This window comes from Bombina bombina, chromosome 7 (assembly GCF_027579735.1).
Source record: "Bombina bombina isolate aBomBom1 chromosome 7, aBomBom1.pri, whole genome shotgun sequence".
Classification (NCBI taxonomy): domain Eukaryota; kingdom Metazoa; phylum Chordata; class Amphibia; order Anura; family Bombinatoridae; genus Bombina; species Bombina bombina.
The window spans coordinates 66,545,474-66,566,685 of record NC_069505.1 but is presented as its reverse complement, the minus strand read 5'-3'; positions in this window follow the sequence as shown (position 1 = coordinate 66,566,685).

The window sequence follows — 21,212 nt, the reverse complement described above, 5'->3', positions numbered from 1 at the left end:
ATATATATATATATATACACACACACACACATATATACATACATATATATATATATATATATATATATATATATATATATATATATAGATGTACAGTATATATATGTTTGTGTTTTAATGTGTATATACACATATTGACACAAATATATATTTATATAAGCATATGCATACATATTTATAGCTAACTCAAATTTCCCCATAGACAATGTAAAGGCACTTTTTAGTGTTTTTTTCCTAACACCCCAGACCCACTCAATTTAACCCCTCATACCGGTTTTATTTTAATAAACTACATTGCACTGTATTTTGGGGACAATTGGGGGACATTTAGAAAATTAACCTTAAGAGGTGACATGATTACTTTATATAAATATATTCAAGGCCCATATACAGAGATGGCAGAAGCTCTGTTTATTCCAAGAAAATTGTTTGTGACCAGAGGTCACAATTTAAGGTTGGAGGAAAGGAGATTTAATCTCCTGCAACGGAAACGTTTTTTCACTGTAAGAGCAATAAAAGCGTGGAACTCATTACCAAAGGAGGTAGTGAATGCCAATACCCTAGATACATTTAAAAATTATTTGGATACATTTCTGTCTAGAAACAATATTCATGGATATGATTGCTAGTTTTAAATAGGTCACCTTTTAGTGGGGTTATTTAAGCTTAACTGGAGCTTTTTGTATATATTTTAGATTTGTATAGGTTGAACTCGATGGACTTCGGTCTTTATTCAACCTCATCTACTATGTAACCGCAAGCTTGCGGTAGCAAGAACAAGCCACTTGTAATGGCTGGTTATTTATAACACGCGATAAATTAGTGTTCAGCTTGTAATCTAGCCCTTTATAAACTACAGTATAGTTTAAACATAACCTTTATATGCACTGGGAAACAAAAATTACTGCAATATTCACTTATTTTTGTGGTGGTCTAGAAAAGAACCCACAATTCTGCTGAGGTATGCCTGTGTCTGTATATATTCATATAAATATATAGGTATAGATATATATTTTACAAAAATTACATCATATATATATATATGTGTGTGTGTGTGTGAAAATAAATGGAACATTTTCTTCTATGTGAAGAACATTGTAATGTAAAATATTCATAATTACCTTCGGGTTAAAGCTGTAGGTTAGCACATGTTTAATAAGTGTTAGTTTTTTTGTTTGCGCTTGTGTGCAAACATTTTACTTTCAACTTGTAATATGTGTGATAACCCGCCTGTGTTAAAAATGTACTTCTGCCGGTGTTTGCACAAGCGAAACTGATAAATAGCACGCCATTCGTAATCTGGCCCACAGTTATTCAAATTGTGTTTATAAAAATAATATGGCAGCAATTGGTTGTAAAGGTATTAAAAGTAATAATACATAGGAGTAATTTAATCTTGATCAGTATTATCATGCCAACCTAACCTTTAAGAACCATAATAATTTTATCTCTCTTTTCCCATTAATGGAACACAAAATGTCAAAAGGTAAGACACATTGATATCACAATCAAATAATGCAGTCACAGTACCTAACAACCATTTTTAACCCCTTAATGACCACAGCACTTTTCCATTTTCTGTCCGTTTGGGACCAAGGTTATTTTTACATTTTTGAGGTGTTTGTGTTTAGCTGTAATTTTCCTCTTACTCACTTACTGTACCCACACATATTATATACCGTTTTTCTCGCCATTAAATGGAATTTCTAAAGATACCATTATTTTCATCATATCTTATAATTTACTATAAAAAAAATTATAAAATATGAGGAAAAAATGGAAAAAAACACACTTTTTCTAACTTTGACCCCCAAAATCTGTTACACATCTACAACCACAAAAAAACACCCATGCTAAATAGTTTCTAAATTTTGTCCTGAATTTAGAAATACCCAATGTTTACATGTTCTTTGCTTTTTTTGTAAACTATAGGGCCATAAATACAAGTAGCACTTTGCTATTTCCAAACCATTTCTTTTCAAAATTAGCGCTAGTTACATTAGAACACTGATATCTTTCAGGAATCTCTGAATATCCATTGACATGTATATATTTTTTTTTAGTAGACAACCCAAAGTATTGATCTAGGCCCATTTTGGTATATTTCATGCCACCATTTCACCGCCAAATGCAATCAAATACAAAAAATCGTTCACTTTTCACAAATTTTTTCACAAACTTTTGGTTTCTAACTTAAATTATTTACAAACAGCTTGTGCAATTATGGCATAAATTGTTGTAAATTCTTATCTGGGATCCCCTTTGTTCAGAAATAGCAGACATATATGACTTTGGCGTTGCTTTTTGGTAATTAGAAGGCCGCTAAATGCCACTGCGCACCACACGTGTATTATGCCCAGCAGTGAAGGGGTTAATTAGGGAGCATGTAGGGAGCTTTTTGGGATAGTTTTAGCTTTAGTGTAGTGTAGTAGACAACCCCAAGTATTGATCTAGGCCAATTTTGGTATATTTTATGCCACCATTTCACCACCAAATGCGATCAAATTAAAAAAAAAGTTAAATTTTTCTCAATTTTAGGTTTCTCACTGAAATTATTTACAAACAGCTTGTGCAATTATGGCACAAATGGTTGTAAATGCTTCTCTGGGATGCCCTTTGTTCAGAAATAGCAGACATATATGGCTTTGGCATTGCTTTTTGGTAATTAGAAGGCCTCTAAATGCCGCTGCGCATCACACGTGTATTATGGCTAGCAGTGAAGGGGTTAATTATGTAGCTTGTAGGGAGCTTGCAGGGTTAATTTTATCTTTAGTGTAGAGCTCAGCCTCCCACCTGAAACATCAGACCCCCTGATCCCTCCCAAACAGCTCTCTTCCCTCCCCCACCCCACAATTGTCCCCGCCATCTTAAGTACTGGCAGAAACTCTGCCAGTACTAAAATAAAAGGTATTTGGCCATTTTTTAAAAAAAAAAAAAAAAAAGCATATTTACATATGCTGATGTGTATGATCCCCCCTTAGACCCCAACCTCACTGATCCCCCACCTAACAGATCTCTAACCCTTCCCCTCTGCCTTAATGGGCGCCATCTTGGGTACTGGCAGCTGTCTGCCAGTACCCAGTTTTGCAAAAAATTTGCCATTTTATTAAAAAAAAAGCAATTTTCTGTAGTGTAGCTTTCCCCCCCACCAAGACCAACCCCCCACCCCTTCCAGATCCCTTAGATTATATTTTTTAAAGTTTAAACTTTATTTTTTTTGGATACTTTTAACTATGTTTTTCTGTAGTGTAGCAGTTCCCACCCGCTCCCGCCCCGTGCACGCGCCCGCCCTCCAACCCCCGTGCACGCGCGCGCTCCCGTGCGCGCCCCCGTGGGTCCCGCCCCCGATCCCGCCCCCCTCCACTCCATACACAACATCGATGGCCGCCCACCCGCCTCCCACGTAAGCTCCCACCCACCAACGATACCGGCCATCGATGTCCGGTGCAGAGAGGGCCACAGAGTGGCTCTCTCTGCATCGGATGGCCAAGGGGGGTTATTGCAGGATGCCTCCATATCGAGGCATCACTGCAATAACCGGAAAGCAGCTGGAAGCGAGCAGGATCGCTTCCAGCTGCTTTCCAGACCAAGGACGTACGCCACACGTCCTCGGTCATTAAGTGTATTTTTTTTGAGGACGTGTGGCGTATGTCCTTGGTCGTTAAGGGGTTAAATAAATTGCCCACCTCAATCTTACCAAATAGGAAAAGGTGACAGAAGATATGAGTACTTCTATTGTTATAAGAGTGCTGCACAACCATTCATGAGGTGCATGGAATGATCACAAATATTTGCAGATAGAGAGAATGAAACAGTTTGCACTTCCTATAAACAACATATTTTACCTTGGGGTGACCTTAGAGCCACACAAGTAAATTCTATAGCTCTCAAAACACTAGGTGTTCCTCCCCATGCATCACCCTAAATCATCCATTGGAGGAATAGAAAATGAACCCTGATAGTGACCATCAGAGTCATCAGGGAATAGCTCAGTACCAAAGAAAACTGGAGAGTTAGAGTTTTCAGTTCCTATAAATAATCTATTTATCTTGAGTGCCACATGGGGTAAACTCTGTAGTGATCAGAACATTGGGCATTCCTCTCCATGCATCAAAGCCCCTCTTCACCCAACCACACTCATTAGAGGAAGGGAAATAAATAAATAAATTAATTAACCTTTCACAGTGCGCCTCAGAGTCATCAGGGTCCCCTCTCTTTTATCAGCTAAGACTATGCCAGTGGTTTTCCCCTACTTTACACTCTAACTGTCTCCTTCACTCTCACTCTTCTAATTTAGCCTAGTTCTACACCTATTTTAGGTTGTGTAGCTCTCACTCTTCACAAAAGCACCAAAATGATCAAAAAAAGCAGGATCCATCTTGGAATTGATCATGTTTCCCAGGTAATTATTGCTTTCTTAAAGGACAAGTAAATAAAGTAGATTTGCATTATCAACAAATACATGATAAAAGGACAATGCAATAGTACTTAGGGGCCGATTTACTATTGCCCCTATCAGCCCCAATGCCTCTGTTTCTGCACGAGCCTTCAGGCTCGCTGGAAAAAGGAGTTAAGAAGCAGCGGTCTTAAGACCGCTGCTCCTTAACTCGTTCGCCTGCTCTGAGGCTGTGGACATCAATCCGCCTGATCGCATACGATTGGGTTGATTGACACCTCCTGCTAGCGGTCGATTAGCCACAAATCTGCAGGGGGAGGCATTGCACAAGCAGTTCAACAGAACTGCTTGTGCAATGTTAAATGCCGACAGCATATGCTGTCGGCAGTCAGCGATGTTGGGCGGACATGATCGCTACAGCGGATCATGTCCGTCTGACAGTTAGTAAATCGGCCCCTTAGGGGTAGATTTATCAAAGCTTCAACTGATAATATGCTGGAATCCCACATCAAATTTGATGCGAGATTGATTTGCCATAGTTAACAAAGCGTTAAGAGCGTCAAATGTTGAAATGTGTGATGTAATATACGATCCCGCGATATCAATCAGACGCAGATCGATGCTTGCGTCATTCCAGATGTTTCAAATTCACATTTGAATCTATTTGACCCTCTTCCCAATTTATCAAACATTCAACAGGTACGCTGGCGTCAATTCCAACGCAGCGTTCCTATAGTTCAAACCGCCACCCTTGATGCCGCGAATGCCATAGAAATCAATGGGAGTCTGAAAACACAGAAAGGTTATGTTCGATGCTGCAAGACAATGAAGTATATTAGATAATAAAAGTAAATTAGAAACGTTATCAAAATTGTATACTCTTTCTAAATCAAACACTATTGCTCCAAATTTGGTACGAAGTATTGTTCCAAACTTGGTGCAAAGTATTGCTCCAAATTTAGTGCACTAGTAGATATAGGGATAAAAATAAAATAAATACATTACTACTTATTGATTCTGTTACATCTTTGTCTCTCATTACAAAGCAAGGGGACAATATTATTGTTCCAAATTTGGTGCAAAGTATTGCTCCAAACTTGCTGCAAAGTATTGCTCCAAACTTGCTGCAAAGTATTGCTCCAAACTTGCTGCAAAGTATTGCTCCAAACTTGATGCACTAGTAGATATAGAGATAAAGATGATGTAAATACATAACATAATATAGCTAACTTCCTTTTTTTTTTTGATAAATCTATTTGCACCATGTTTAAAGCATGTAATACAAGTCCCACTCTCCACTTCGCACCAAATTTGATGCAATCCTCCTAAACAACCCACAAACTAGTGAAATTTTCCACCACTTTTGATTGGAAAATGCATAATCACATGATTTATAACAGCAGCCAATCTGATTTAAATATACATTTTCTACTATCACTAACAAATTAAATTGCTCGATACTTGTGTCATTGTTCACTCATCAGAACTGGTAAGTGCCATTTGTTACATTGTGTATTGTGTATTATACTTTGAAAGTATGTATATGTGAAATTAGTATTAACGTTAAACATTGATGATGACATTAGGACACACAGTGTAATATTTCAGACAATGATTTTAAAATTTGAATGATATTTGATTCAATATAATCTTAAGCTGACAGCTCAAAAGGATAGCCCACCTAACATTAAACTGCCATGATTTAGATACAACAGAAATTAAAATCACCTCTTTACTGTCATGCTATTTTCAGTGTTTTTCTTCCTTCTCTTGAATTTAATTTTCATGAAGAAATGTAATTTTATATGCCAGCCCATTTTATAACACCTGTGTAGGGGTGGGGTTTAAAACTAGACTGCAATCAGGAGGTGTTACACAGGTGAAGAGATAAAACTAGCCTAGCTCTTAAAATATCCATTGATTGCAAATAAATGCAAGCGGCTAGATTATGAGTTTTGCGGTATGAGTGAAAAAGCAGCGTTAAGGCTCTTTTTCACTACCACTGGTATTACGAGTCTTGAAGGTGTAGGGCACCACACACCTTTTTGGCCGTAACGCAACATAACTACCACAGCTTTCAAAAAGTCCTTTTTCAATGGGACTTCCTTTACGCCGGTATTACGAGTTTGCCTGGGAGGCCAAAAAGTGAGCGGTACAGCCTAAAACTACAAGATCCATATCGTAAACTGAAAGTCAGTAGTTATGAGTGTTACGCTACAAAGCTGTATCATAAAACTCATAACTAAAGTGCTAAAAAGTACACTAACACCCATAAACTACCTATTAACCCCTAAACCAAGGCCCCCCCACATTGCAAACACTAAAATAAAATTATGTCTATGGGGAAATCGTGCACGAGCACGTAAAACCAGCTCACCGCAGCTCTGGTATTGGAGTGCGGTATGGAGCTCAATTTTGCTTTATGCTGCAATATTGCCTGCTAACGCCGGGTTTTTGTAAACCTGTAATACCAGCGCTGTAGGGAGGTGAGCGGCGACAATAATTTGCAAGTTAGTACCGAGCAGCTCTTACCGCAAAACTCGTAATCTAGCCGATAGATACCCTGATTACATGTTATATTTGCATATTATTGCTCAGAATAATAATATATTTACACTATATACATATGGTATAAATACACACAGATATATGAAAGACAACATTGTTTAGAACAAAAAAAGAAATTTAACAAAAAAACTTGAGATAGGCATATAACGATTTTTACAAGGAATCAGTGAGGAACTGATAAAGGGGTACAAATATAGCACTCAGGAACGTGAAAAAATGTATATAGAGTAAATTTCGGAATGAAAATAAAATATAACCTTTATTAAATCATGTTAAAATCGGGGTTAACATACACTTAAAAATTCAGATTGGTTATCTACCGTGTAGCCATAAGATAGTGGCTATAAAAACAACACGTCCAAATAAATATTCGTGTTGATTATAATATGGAAATGGCTAGCTATGATTACCTAGGAGGGTGATACTAAAAAATCTGCTGAGCTATTAGGCTTTCTCACCCATTATATGGGGACATGAGAATATTTAATCTAAAGTAGAAATAGATTTATTATTTCTACCAGTTAAGTATATATAGATCACTGTGACCCCAGATATAGAATATTTCACATATGTTGGTAATTATGAGAATTATATACTATCCAATGAGTTGTTGGGTAGTAAAAAAAATGTTTTTGATTCTCTGTTAGTCCAAACGGTTTATCTATTTACCTAATATGAATGAGGGGAGAATCTAATCCTAAAGTCAGGAAAAGCCTGACTGATTACCTTCTTAGTACCCTAAATGGTCGACTAATGTTTGACTCAATATTTATATAACAGTCAGTAGTCAGGAAAAGCCTGACGGATTACCTTGTTAGTACCGATGTGGTGGAGAATGGTATAATACCATCTAGTGGTCAGGAAAGGCCTGACCTATTACCTTATTAGTACCTTTAATTATGATTAAGTAGTCTGACAAAACTGACTGGATAATATATAATAGTCTTGTAGTAATTTGGGAAAAGCCCAAATGATTACCTATTTATTACCGTAAGTTATTTGAACTGTCACCATTAGAAATAATTCTTGCTATAATAACGTAGCTTTCATATAGCAGAGTTTCACCGCCTAGGTAGTTATAATTTCAAGTTAAACTAGTCATCTGTATCATATGGTAGTAAACCAATTATTTTTTAAAAACAACAAGAGGGGAAGGGGGGATTGCCACTGACGCGTTTCGCCGTGGTGGCTGTATCAAAGGGCAGTCTCACTCTGTCCTCACGAGGTTTAAATACCCTTATCTGTGATTGGATTGGCTGTCAGTAAGGGGCTTGCTTTTTTGGGCATCATCTATTGGCTGTGCTGGTGGGTGTGTATTCATAGTGGGTTTTAATTGGTCTGTTTAGCCGAAATGATTTAACAAAATTCATGTGTTTAATGTAATTTGTATTATAAATGTATTGAGCGAATTGCTTATATTTTGTATTTCATATAAGCGCTTATGATTTTAACATACTTATTTTGCTATTAAATATCGTTATTATTCTCCATTTGGAAATCTCATCGATTTGATTGGTTATAATGCTTGTCAATAACTTTTGGTTGTTGCGTTTTTATTGGTCTAACAAATTGCCAATCATCCGTCCAGTAAAGACTTACATGTTCAGTCCGCTATTGGTTGTAAGCATTGTCATTCATCAGATACTGATTTTCCTGCGTCATTACGTCACTTGTAGCCCAGTTACTTAGTTTGGATATTACGCTATTGGCTTTCACAGATCGACTTCCATTGGCTATCGATCTTGTCAATCATGTGCTTGTATGTTTGCTCGTGAGCGATCTCTGTTTCTGATTGCTGTTATGACCAATGGTTCTAGAAACTGTCAATCAATGAGGATCATTCTCTTATTGGTTCCTCATGTTACCCTCCTTTTATTATGACAGTTGCAAAATTTAAATTGCAGTTTCTAAATATGGTTTAAAATATTTGTTAAATGTTTAAATATTTGTGACGGCGATTTTTTCTAAAGAAAAACAGGCATCGATCTATACGTTTGCACGAAAGTAATATATATCATCATGATCTTCTTCATAATAAAATTATTTTATCTTAGGTTTTCGGACTTTTGATTAAACTTGAAATGAACTTTTTATTCTAAGGTTTTGGACTTATAATTTGATGGTCTGAGTGTACATTTATTGTTCAACATTATATCTTGATGTAATGTGATGTATTCTTCCATTTATTAAATATAAATTAAATAAAAAGTGAATTAGTGACATAAAGATGATTTACTAAGTACATACAGATTAGTACTCATATTAATAAAGGTGAGGTGATGGACATTTAAAAGAAATGTGCTGCTTGTATGTGATAATGTGAAAATATGAACAATGTGTCCATCTTTCATAGATAACCAGTGATTCCATCACTGTAGTGTAGTGCAAATATTTTATTAATGTGAATATTTAAAAAAAAAAAAAAAAAAAAAATTAAATATGTCCTTGTTATTATAGCGAAGCGATTATTATTCGTGTCTGTGGAATCTATAATGATCTTATATTTGAAAATTACAATAAAAGTGCAAGTTGATACATTGTGACACATGTGTGATATTTTGATTTTGGACTAGTGTAATGTTCTACAATAATAGTGATTTGTGAATGGTGATTGTAACTATATAATAGGGTTAGGGATTTTAATAATAGCTATAAGCATTACGGAAGAAATATAATATTCTAATTATAATTTATTATATGAAATCTTTACATATGATTCTTAAGATCAAATGTTATTCATATACACTCAGATGTCATGACCATCATTTAAAACATAACCCATGAGTATATTATTGTATACTGGGTTTTTATTCACTATTTGTTATTAACATATGCCTGTATTGACTTAATGTTTTTGTATATGAAAATTGTCATAAGATTCCAAAAATCATATTTAAATAATTGTATAAGTATATTAGATGTCATATATTTATACATATAATAAAGAACATATTTCAGTATGTTAGTTTGTTATTCATTTAGGTAAAAAGACATAATAGTTGTTGTTCTCATTTAGTCCATGTGGATTTACAGAATTTAGCAAATAAATCCATTTGCATTCTGTTTGTAATAATGCATCCTCCAGATCTCCGCCTCTGATGCCCAATGATACTTTTTCTAAGCCAAAGAAAGACAAAACGTCAGTATTTGAACTATGTTTTATCAAAAAATGTTTAGCAATTTGTGTGATCTTTTTACCTTTCTTTAGATCAGATTCTGCATTTCTTATATTACACATGTGTTCCCCCACTCTCTTCTTGAGCGGGCGTGAGGTCATTCCAACATAATTCAGCTCACAGCTGCATTGTAATACATATATTACACCTGTAGTGTTACATGTGATATAATCTTTAATAAGATGTGTCTTTCCGAATCTGTCCTGAATTTTATTGATTTGAAAGGTATTTGGACAATATGTACAATTCCGGCATGGATAGTTACCAGGGTATGTAATTTTAGTTTTCCTCTTAACAAAGGACAGATTCGGAAAGACACATCTTATTAAAGATTATATCACATGTAACACTACAGGTGTAATATATGTATTACAATGCAGCTGTGAGCTGAATTACGTTGGAATGACCTCACGCCCGCTCAAGAAGAGAGTGGGGGAACACATGTGTAATATAAGAAATGCAGAATCTGATCTAAAGAAAGGTAAAAAGATCACACAAATTGCTAAACATTTTTTGATAAAACATAGTTCAAATACTGACGTTTTGTCTTTCTTTGGCTTAGAAAAAGTATCATTGGGCATCAGAGGCGGAGATCTGGAGGATGCATTATTACAAACAGAATGCAAATGGATTTATTTGCTAAATTCTGTAAATCCACATGGACTAAATGAGAACAACAACTATTATGTCTTTTTACCTAAATGAATAACAAACTAACATACTGAAATATGTTCTTTATTATATGTATAAATATATGACATCTAATATACTTATACAATTATTTAAATATGATTTTTGGAATCTTTTGACAATTTTCATATACAAAAACATTAAGTCAATACAGGCATATGTTAATAACAAATAGTGAATAAAAACCCAGTATACAATAATATACTCATGGGTTATGTTTTAAATGATGGTCATGACATCTGAGTGTATATGAATAACATTTGATCTTAAGAATCATATGTAAAGATTTCATATAATAAATTATAATTAGAATATTATATTTCTTCCGTAATGCTTATAGCTATTATTAAAATCCCTAACCCTATTATATAGTTACAATCACCATTCACAAATCACTATTATTGTAGAACATTACACTAGTCCAAAATCAAAATATCACACATGTGTCACAATGTATCAACTTGCACTTTTATTGTAATTTTCAAATATAAGATCATTATAGATTCCACAGACACGAATAATAATCGCTTCGCTATAATAACAAGGACATATTTAATTTTTTTTTTTTTTTTTTTTTTTTTTTTTTTAAATATTCACATTAATAAAATATTTGCACTACACTACAGTGATGGAATCACTGGTTATCTATGAAAGATGGACACATTGTTCATATTTTCACATTATCACATACAAGCAGCACATTTCTTTTAAATGTCCATCACCTCACCTTTATTAATATGAGTACTAATCTGTATGTACTTAGTAAATCATCTTTATGTCACTAATTCACTTTTTATTTAATTTATATTTAATAAATGGAAGAATACATCACATTACATCAAGATATAATGTTGAACAATAAATGTACACTCAGACCATCAAATTATAAGTCCAAAACCTTAGAATAAAAAGTTCATTTCAAGTTTAATCAAAAGTCCGAAAACCTAAGATAAAATAATTTTATTATGAAGAAGATCATGATGATATATATTACTTTCGTGCAAACGTATAGATCGATGCCTGTTTTTCTTTAGAAAAAATCGCCGTCACAAATATTTAAACATTTAACAAATATTTTAAACCATATTTAGAAACTGCAATTTAAATTTTGCAACTGTCATAATAAAAGGAGGGTAACATGAGGAACCAATAAGAGAATGATCCTCATTGATTGACAGTTTCTAGAACCATTGGTCATAACAGCAATCAGAAACAGAGATCGCTCACGAGCAAACATACAAGCACATGATTGACAAGATCGATAGCCAATGGAAGTCGATCTGTGAAAGCCAATAGCGTAATATCCAAACTAAGTAACTGGGCTACAAGTGACGTAATGACGCAGGAAAATCAGTATCTGATGAATGACAATGCTTACAACCAATAGCGGACTGAACATGTAAGTCTTTACTGGACGGATGATTGGCAATTTGTTAGACCAATAAAAACGCAACAACCAAAAGTTATTGACAAGCATTATAACCAATCAAATCGATGAGATTTCCAAATGGAGAATAATAACGATATTTAATAGCAAAATAAGTATGTTAAAATCATAAGCGCTTATATGAAATACAAAATATAAGCAATTCGCTCAATACATTTATAATACAAATTACATTAAACACATGAATTTTGTTAAATCATTTCGGCTAAACAGACCAATTAAAACCCACTATGAATACACACCCACCAGCACAGCCAATAGATGATGCCCAAAAAAGCAAGCCCCTTACTGACAGCCAATCCAATCACAGATAAGGGTATTTAAACCTCGTGAGGACAGAGTGAGACTGCCCTTTGATACAGCCACCACGGCGAAACGCGTCAGTGGCAATCCCCCCTTCCCCTCTTGTTGTTTTTAAAAAATAATTGGTTTACTACCATATGATACAGATGACTAGTTTAACTTGAAATTATAACTACCTAGGCGGTGAAACTCTGCTATATGAAAGCTACGTTATTATAGCAAGAATTATTTCTAATGGTGACAGTTCAAATAACTTACGGTAATAAATAGGTAATCATTTGGGCTTTTCCCAAATTACTACAAGACTATTATATATTATCCAGTCAGTTTTGTCAGACTACTTAATCATAATTAAAGGTACTAATAAGGTAATAGGTCAGGCCTTTCCTGACCACTAGATGGTATTATACCATTCTCCACCACATCGGTACTAACAAGGTAATCCGTCAGGCTTTTCCTGACTACTGACTGTTATATAAATATTGAGTCAAACATTAGTCGACCATTTAGGGTACTAAGAAGGTAATCAGTCAGGCTTTTCCTGACTTTAGGATTAGATTCTCCCCTCATTCATATTAGGTAAATAGATAAACCGTTTGGACTAACAGAGAATCAAAAACATTTTTTTTTACTACCCAACAACTCATTGGATAGTATATAATTCTCATAATTACCAACATATGTGAAATATTCTATATCTGGGGTCACAGTGATCTATATATACTTAACTGGTAGAAATAATAAATCTATTTCTACTTTAGATTAAATATTCTCATGTCCCCATATAATGGGTGAGAAAGCCTAATAGCTCAGCAGATTTTTTAGTATCACCCTCCTAGGTAATCATAGCTAGCCATTTCCATATTATAATCAACACGAATATTTATTTGGACGTGTTGTTTTTATAGCCACTATCTTATGGCTACACGGTAGATAACCAATCTGAATTTTTAAGTGTATGTTAACCCCGATTTTAACATGATTTAATAAAGGTTATATTTTATTTTCATTCCGAAATTTACTCTATATACATTTTTTCACGTTCCTGAGTGCTATATTTGTACCCCTTTATCAGTTCCTCACTGATTCCTTGTAAATATATGAATAGGTACAAGCACCTACCCTCAATCACACAAATAACTACACATACTCAACTCATAGAGATGTATTTAATATTCAGTTGATAAGAAGGGGAACGTATAAATACAATTTTCAGTTATAAGTAGTGCCATTGTTTCCTTCTCTGCTAAAAATATAACGATTTTTAAAAATACAACTACACATTAATTTATGTGGAAATATCATATATGAGTTTTTTCTATAACAAATACATAGAAAAATACTTTCTAAGAGATATTATTGTTTGTTCAGGTATAAATCTAACTATTTCTTGGGCATTAACAGATGAAAAATAAAAGATTAGCTTTAGAGAAATGTGCTTGTTCATGGACAGTAATGAAATGGTATAAATAAAGTTTGAAAAAACAAAATATCCACAACTTTTCCATCAATGACTCTTATTTATCAACACTGTGATGCTCATCGCGTCAAACTTGAAATGCATGTTTTTGACAGACTTTTTGATAAATAATGTCGTTGAATCTAGACTCGCTGCAGCGATGTCTGGCGAGTGTATTGACGCCAACGAATGCAACAAAATTGACGCTTTGATAATGCAGTCCCTTAGGGCTCAATTTATTAATGTATTTGATCGGGGCTTAGATTAGGTGTAAGTAGCTTAAAATTGTTGTAATATTTTTGAAATGTTTGTAACTTATATTTTTTATTTTTTGTAACTTAGCTTTTTTTATTTTTTGTACTTTAGTTTATTTAATTGTATTTAATTAGAGTTATTTGTAGGTAATTTATTTAATTAATTTAATGATAGTGTAGTGTTAGGTTTAATTGTAACTTAGGTTAGGATTTATTTTACAGGTAATTTTGTAATTATTTTAACTAGGTAGCTATTAAAAAGTTATTAACTATTTAATAGCTATTGTACCTAGTTAAAATAAATACAAAGTTACCTGTAAAATAAAATAAATCCTAAAATAGATACAATATAATTATTAATTATATTGTAGCTATATTAGGGTTTATTGTAAAGATAAGTATTTAGTTTTAAATAGGAATAATTTAGTTAATAAGAGTTATAATATTTAGATTTATTTAATTAATATTTAAGTTAGGGGGATGTTAGGGTTAGGGTTAGACTTAGGTTTAGGGGTTAATAATTTTATTATAGTGGCGGCGGTGTAGGGGGGGCAGGATAGGGGTTAATAAATGTATTTATAGGTTGCGGCGGTGTAGGGGGGGCAGGATAGGGGTTAATAAATGTATTATAGGTGGCGACGGTGTAGGGGGGGCAGATTATGGGTTAATAAGTTTAATATAGGTGGCGGCGGGGTCCGGAAGTGGTGGTTTAGGGGTTAAACAATTTATTTAGTTGTGGCGGGGTCCGGGATCGTCAGAATAGGGGTTAATAAATGTATTATAGGTGGCGGCGGTATAGGGGGGGCAAGATAGGGGTTAGTAGGTATAATGTAGGTGGCGGTGGGCTCTGGGAGCGGCGGTTTAGGGGTTAATACATTTATAAGAGTTGCGGCGGGGTCTAGGAGCGGCAGTTTAGGGGTTAATAACTTTATTTAGTTGCGGGGGGCTCCGGGGGCGCCGGTATAGGGGGTAGAACAGTGTAGTTAGTGTGGGTGCTTAGTGACAGCTTGTCAATAAAGCTGTCAAAAAGCAGAAGAGCAGCAAGATCGGATGAGTGATAACTATCACAGTCCGCTGCTCATCGCCCCGTACTTGGTACGCGGCTTTTTCAGGTCCGCAGCGGCGATGGTAGATGAGCTTAGGTGGGCGTATTGGGCCGGCGAAGGCAGGTAAGTAGACACGTTAATAACTAGAGGCCCATATGTTTTATGTCTTCATCGTAAGAAGGAAAAGCTAGATTCTTTGTGACCACATTTTTTTTTTTCTAGTGAGCATAAGCATTAAGTGGTTTGTTACTGAGTTTGAATTACTTTTCAATTTGAAATAACGAACAAATAGCTATATAAGCCTTTTAAACAGGTATTTTGATGGATTCAAACTTTGGCTTAGATCCTACGTTACCACGTATAATGGTTCAGTAAAAATAATATAGCCACAGCAGATTTTTCGTAGCAGCTCCATTTCACCAACCTTATTAATAGTTTACTATATCTGGTCATTACATAATAGTGGCCCCTGATGGCAACACTATGACCACAGTGCTATAGCCCATTAACCCTAACTGCACTGACTTGATTCCCATGCAACCAACCCTAGCCTTATTATTCTAAACCCACCTATAACAATCAACTCTGCACACTCCAAACAAATATCTGTGCTGCCCCAATGTCCCTTCTACCGTTGCTTTTAGCTGTAACCTTTTCCCACTTTAAGTAACTCTTACAGAAATCTCCTTATTGCAAACCGCTTAATTCTAAGCACGCCCTATGCACCCCCATAGGTAAATCCTCTGTGCACAATCCAATGCAACACTGCAGATGCCCCACTCATTTAATCTTGTCTCCCCAACACCCCTGTGTCTACAATGATCCCCAAATCCATTACAACTAAATCCATCACAATGTTTGAGTTCTTACATTGAACTCTTTCAAATGCACAACACAAAAGTCCTTATTTAAAAAAATAAACTAAAAGACCACTGATATTACTTTTGTTGAACTCTTATTGAGAGGTCTTCAGGCTTTAGCTTTTTGCAGCCAACAACAATAGGTGATCTTCATTTTCTTATTTGCAATGTTATAGTTCTTGAAATAGAAATTGTGATTTTAATTTCATGAATAAGTTGAACTTGTATACAGGGAGGCTGCTCAACTAAATTGTAACATTCTGCACCACTACATTTTGCTAGTTCATAGGCCCCATTTATGAAATCACAAATGGGCATGGTTCTCAACTAGAGATAATGTTGAGTAGTCAGCAGAAAGACAGTGCCTCTTAACTTGCGACAAGAAGGCTCATATCTGTGATCCTACCCTGCAATGGTATATTCTGCTGCTTAATAACTGGATCCTTAACATGAACTGAACATAACACACACCTCTTATTTAGTCAATCCTCACTTCCAGCTGATTTAATTCCAGTGTTTATAAAGCACAAAAAGTAAAAAAAAAATTATATGTAATATTTCTTCCATGGTATTGAAAGCAAAAAAGATTCTGTTTTAACTCTTTTTGCTACTTCTTTATATTACTAATATTTATCTATTTTGTCTGCCTATTCCAGAAGGTTTTATAAGACATACTTTGAATTAAAAGACTATTTTAAGCAGTCTTAATTTATAATTTCACATTTTTTGTTTTGCTTCTCCCGTGTTTATTAGGGTAGTTTAAATATCAAATATAATATTTGAAAAGGAGTGGAGTTGCTGTACCTAAACCACTGGGTTATACCTGCCACCTAGTCACAAGTTGCCTGTCCTCCCCTGGTCAGATTAACAGGTATTCTTTTAATAAAAAAAAACTATCTATTATCTATCTATCTATCTATCTATCTATCTAGCCTTATACAGGCTAGCCTTACAATTAATACATAAGGTAACTTTATAGATTGTTAGCCCTGTAGCTGATCACCTGACATATGTCTCACTCTTCTCATTTGACATAACGTTTGCATTAATACTCTGCGGTATAGATTTTTTTTATCTTTAGGTCACAGATATGTATGACTAGCTTGTCATACGTGATAATACGTGGTGCATTGATCCAGTTTACTGATGTCTGCTTACACATGTGCTGCACTTTGTGTTATTGAGAGTGCACCATTAATCAGCATTAATGAGTTATATGCCCACATTATCAGCAAGCTTGTAACAAAACAAAGGCAAGCTAAGAATTCACATATTTAGTTCACTGACTGCATTATATTTTTTACCTTCAGATGCAAAACCTTTCTGAAATAAAGACTGTGTAACACCCAGCTGTAATCTAGGAAATCATTTGTCCAATGGGAGTGATTCTGTCACCTCTCTGATCTGCTGATGGCTTCACTGATGCAAACCACTTCATGGTACTTGTAAAGAGAGAGACCAATTGATTTACCTCTCAATACATTACAGATTGTTCCTGGTGCTACTCAATTATTTCTTGGAGTCCCAGATCATTGGTTATCTAATTTGCCATTCAATGCATTAGATATGTTGTGTTACAGATTATATTTCTGTTTAATAGCTCTGATGCTGAGTAGAAGATGGATTGGAGGGGAGAGAGAAAAACAGAAAATTGACCATCATCTTTCATCCCAGACCGTCCTTTTCTTCTTGTTCACTACGTGTTGTGATTCTCATGTCACAATCTTTGAATGAATAGGTTTTGTCTTTACAGCAACGCATAGTGACATTAACTATAATAAACCCCATAAATCACTGACTCTCCTAACAAGCTCTAACACATATTTCATCATTATATCTAGTTATATCACTGGGCAGGTGTAGATATTACACAGGGAACAAACACATTACAATGATGAGATATTTTATTGTTTGTCCGTATTAAATCAGACATAGTAAAAAAACTCAGCTATCAAATAATCTGTTCCAGTATATTTTCTATGACTGATGTATGGGTATATAAAATTACAGTCTATAAAGCAATTTATAGGACAATAGTACATATATACTGTATATATACAGTATATATATATATATATATATATCATCAGTATATATATATATATATATATATAATAAACAGATGGTAGCGCACTCCCACTCGCCAAAAGTCTCAAGACCAGGGTGCATAAAACATCAACATAGAACATGAAAAATATGCACTAACTGGATTTAAAGCACAGCACTCTTTATCAGGTGAATATTTGATTACTTCTGCACCCTGGTTCTTAGGATTCCTGATGAAAGTGCGCTTATTAGTAATATATATATAAATCATCCAAGCAAATGCACTCTCAGGTCTTTTTAAATAGGTTCTTTTAATGGAACGTTTTCGGGGTTCACAACCCCTTCATCAGGTTGTGAACCCCGAAAACGTTCCATTAAAAGAACCTATTTGAAAAGACCTGAGAGTGCATTTGCTTGGATGATTTATATTACTTATTTCTGCACCCAGGCGGTTGATACTTGGAGGGTAGAGCTGGAAATTGTTTGTATACTATATATATATATATATATATATATATATATATAAATAAAAGATTATCTTATCTTATAGCTGTATTGGTTTAGGAACCTAATTGGTAAATACATTTGGAGAGAAATTGCGATAATGAAGTAAGCGAGCGCAACATGTAAATACCAGATTGTGTGAAAATCTTAGCGCGGATCCACAATATTTATAGAGCACCATGAACTAGCACTCCACTTGTAATCTGGGCATTTTGTTTACAGAAGTGGGACACTGAGGCGGATTTAATAAGCAGCAGATGCTGCTTCTTAACTTGTTTGCCACCTTTTAAGTGGCGGACTGCAATCATCCCAATACGATCGGGATGATTGACACCCCCTGCTAGCAGCCGCGAATGTGTAAGGTGCAGCATTGCACAAGCATTTCTTGTAAAATGCTTGTGCAATGCTAAATGCCGACAGCATATGCTGTCAGCATTTAACGATCCATGGCAGACATGATTCGCTATAGCGAATTATGTCCGCCCGGGGTTTAATAAATTTACCCCATAATATTTTTAATTGGCTCAGAAAAGTGAGAACATATGTAAGTATCTGTAATATAAATGACCAAAAAATGTTTCTATATACCATATTGTTCCGAGTATAGGCCGCTCCTGATTATAAGCCGCACTCTTAAAGTTTGGTGCCATTTTAAATAAATTGCATTTTTAACTTTTTACCGGTATTTTGCCAACAAATTTCATGCACATTTTCTATTATGACAATGATTTGATCAGCGAGCGAGAGTACAAAATGCGCATGAAATTTGCTGGCAAAATACCAGTATTGATCTAATGCAAAGACCTCATTCAAGAAACAAACTGAATGACTATACTCTTATTGTGAAGATGCTTTTCTGTAATCATAAGACACAGGTGTGCTGGGAACCCAGTGAAATGTATGAGATACCGGTAATCATTATCTTCGCTGCTGAACTTTTTAATTTCAGACTTTTTGCAAAAGATAAAAATCTCGTACAATATAAAGAGCTTTTCTTTGTAAAAATGTTTTAGAAAATACAGTAGTTTATTTGCACTGTGCATAAATTACAATGAGATACCAGTATTTGTCATTAATACCGTAATATGGCGTGCTGTAAAGGCACATTCCTGTATACAGGATATTGTGACTGTGTAGCATCAGCATGACCACGCCTCCACTCGCCTAGGTCCAGTCAACGGATGGAGCTTTGACGTTTCTCGGATGAAGAACCAATCCTACAATCTCATTGTGTTGTGTCCTTAGTTAGCCAGGCTACTCCGTCTCAGGCTCTCAGCTAGCAGGTAACGGGTTTATCCAGAGAAGTCAGAAGCAGACATGGATGTTATGCCTGGAGTTCACAGCGGTACAAGCCCTGTGAAGGTGTATTTGATTGAGCCACGATCGTTGTACTGGGGTGAGTTGTGATCCATGCTTCTCTTGCAACAAATGCTACTTTAGTTATTGGGAACTTTGTCTTTGTTAAACTGTATTTTTCCTCCTAACCCACTCAGCCCTCTGTAACTATCGGTGGCTAACCCCAACCTGGACTGTTCAAGCTACTGACAGTATATCGGTATTTTAATATTGTTTTTTTTGTGCAACATCCCAAGTATAGGCTGCAATTTAAAGACTTGCATTAGGAGAAAAAAGTGACACCTATACTCGGGACAATACGGTAATACAGACTCCGTATATGCACTGTAGAAATAATAAAGGATTTTCGTTGTATCACAATTTAACCCCTTAATGACCGCAGCACTTTTCCATTTTCTGTCCGTTTGGGACCAAGGCTATTTTTACATTTTTGCGGTGTTTGTGTTTAGCTGTAATTTTCCTCTTACTCATTTACTGTACCCACACATATTATATACCGTTTTTCTCGCCATTAAATGGGCTTTCTAAAGATACCATTATTTTTATCATATCTTATAATTTACTCTAATTTTTTTTATAAAATATGATGAAAAAATGGAAAAAAACACACTTTTTCTAACTTTGACCCCCAAAATCTGTTACACATCTACAACCACCAAAAAAATCCCATGCTAAATAGTTTCTAAATTTTGTTCTGAGTTTAGAAATACCCAATGTTTACATGTTCTTTGCTTTTTTTGCAAGTTATAGGTCCATAAATACAAGTAGCACTTTGCTATTTCCAAACCACTTTTTTTCAAAATGAGTGCTAGTTACATTGGGACACTGATATCTTTCAGGAATCCCTGAATATCCATTGACATGTATATATTTTTTTTTAGAAGACATCCCAAAGTATTGATCTAGGCCCATTTTGGTATATTTCATGCCACCATTTCACCGCCAAATGCGATCAAATAAAAAAAATTGTTCACTTTTTCACAAATTTTTTCACAAACTTTAGGTTTCTCACTGAAATCATTTACAAACAGCTTGTGCAATTATAGCATAAATGGTTGTAAATTCTTCTCTGGGATCCCCTTTGTTCATAAATAGCAGACATATATG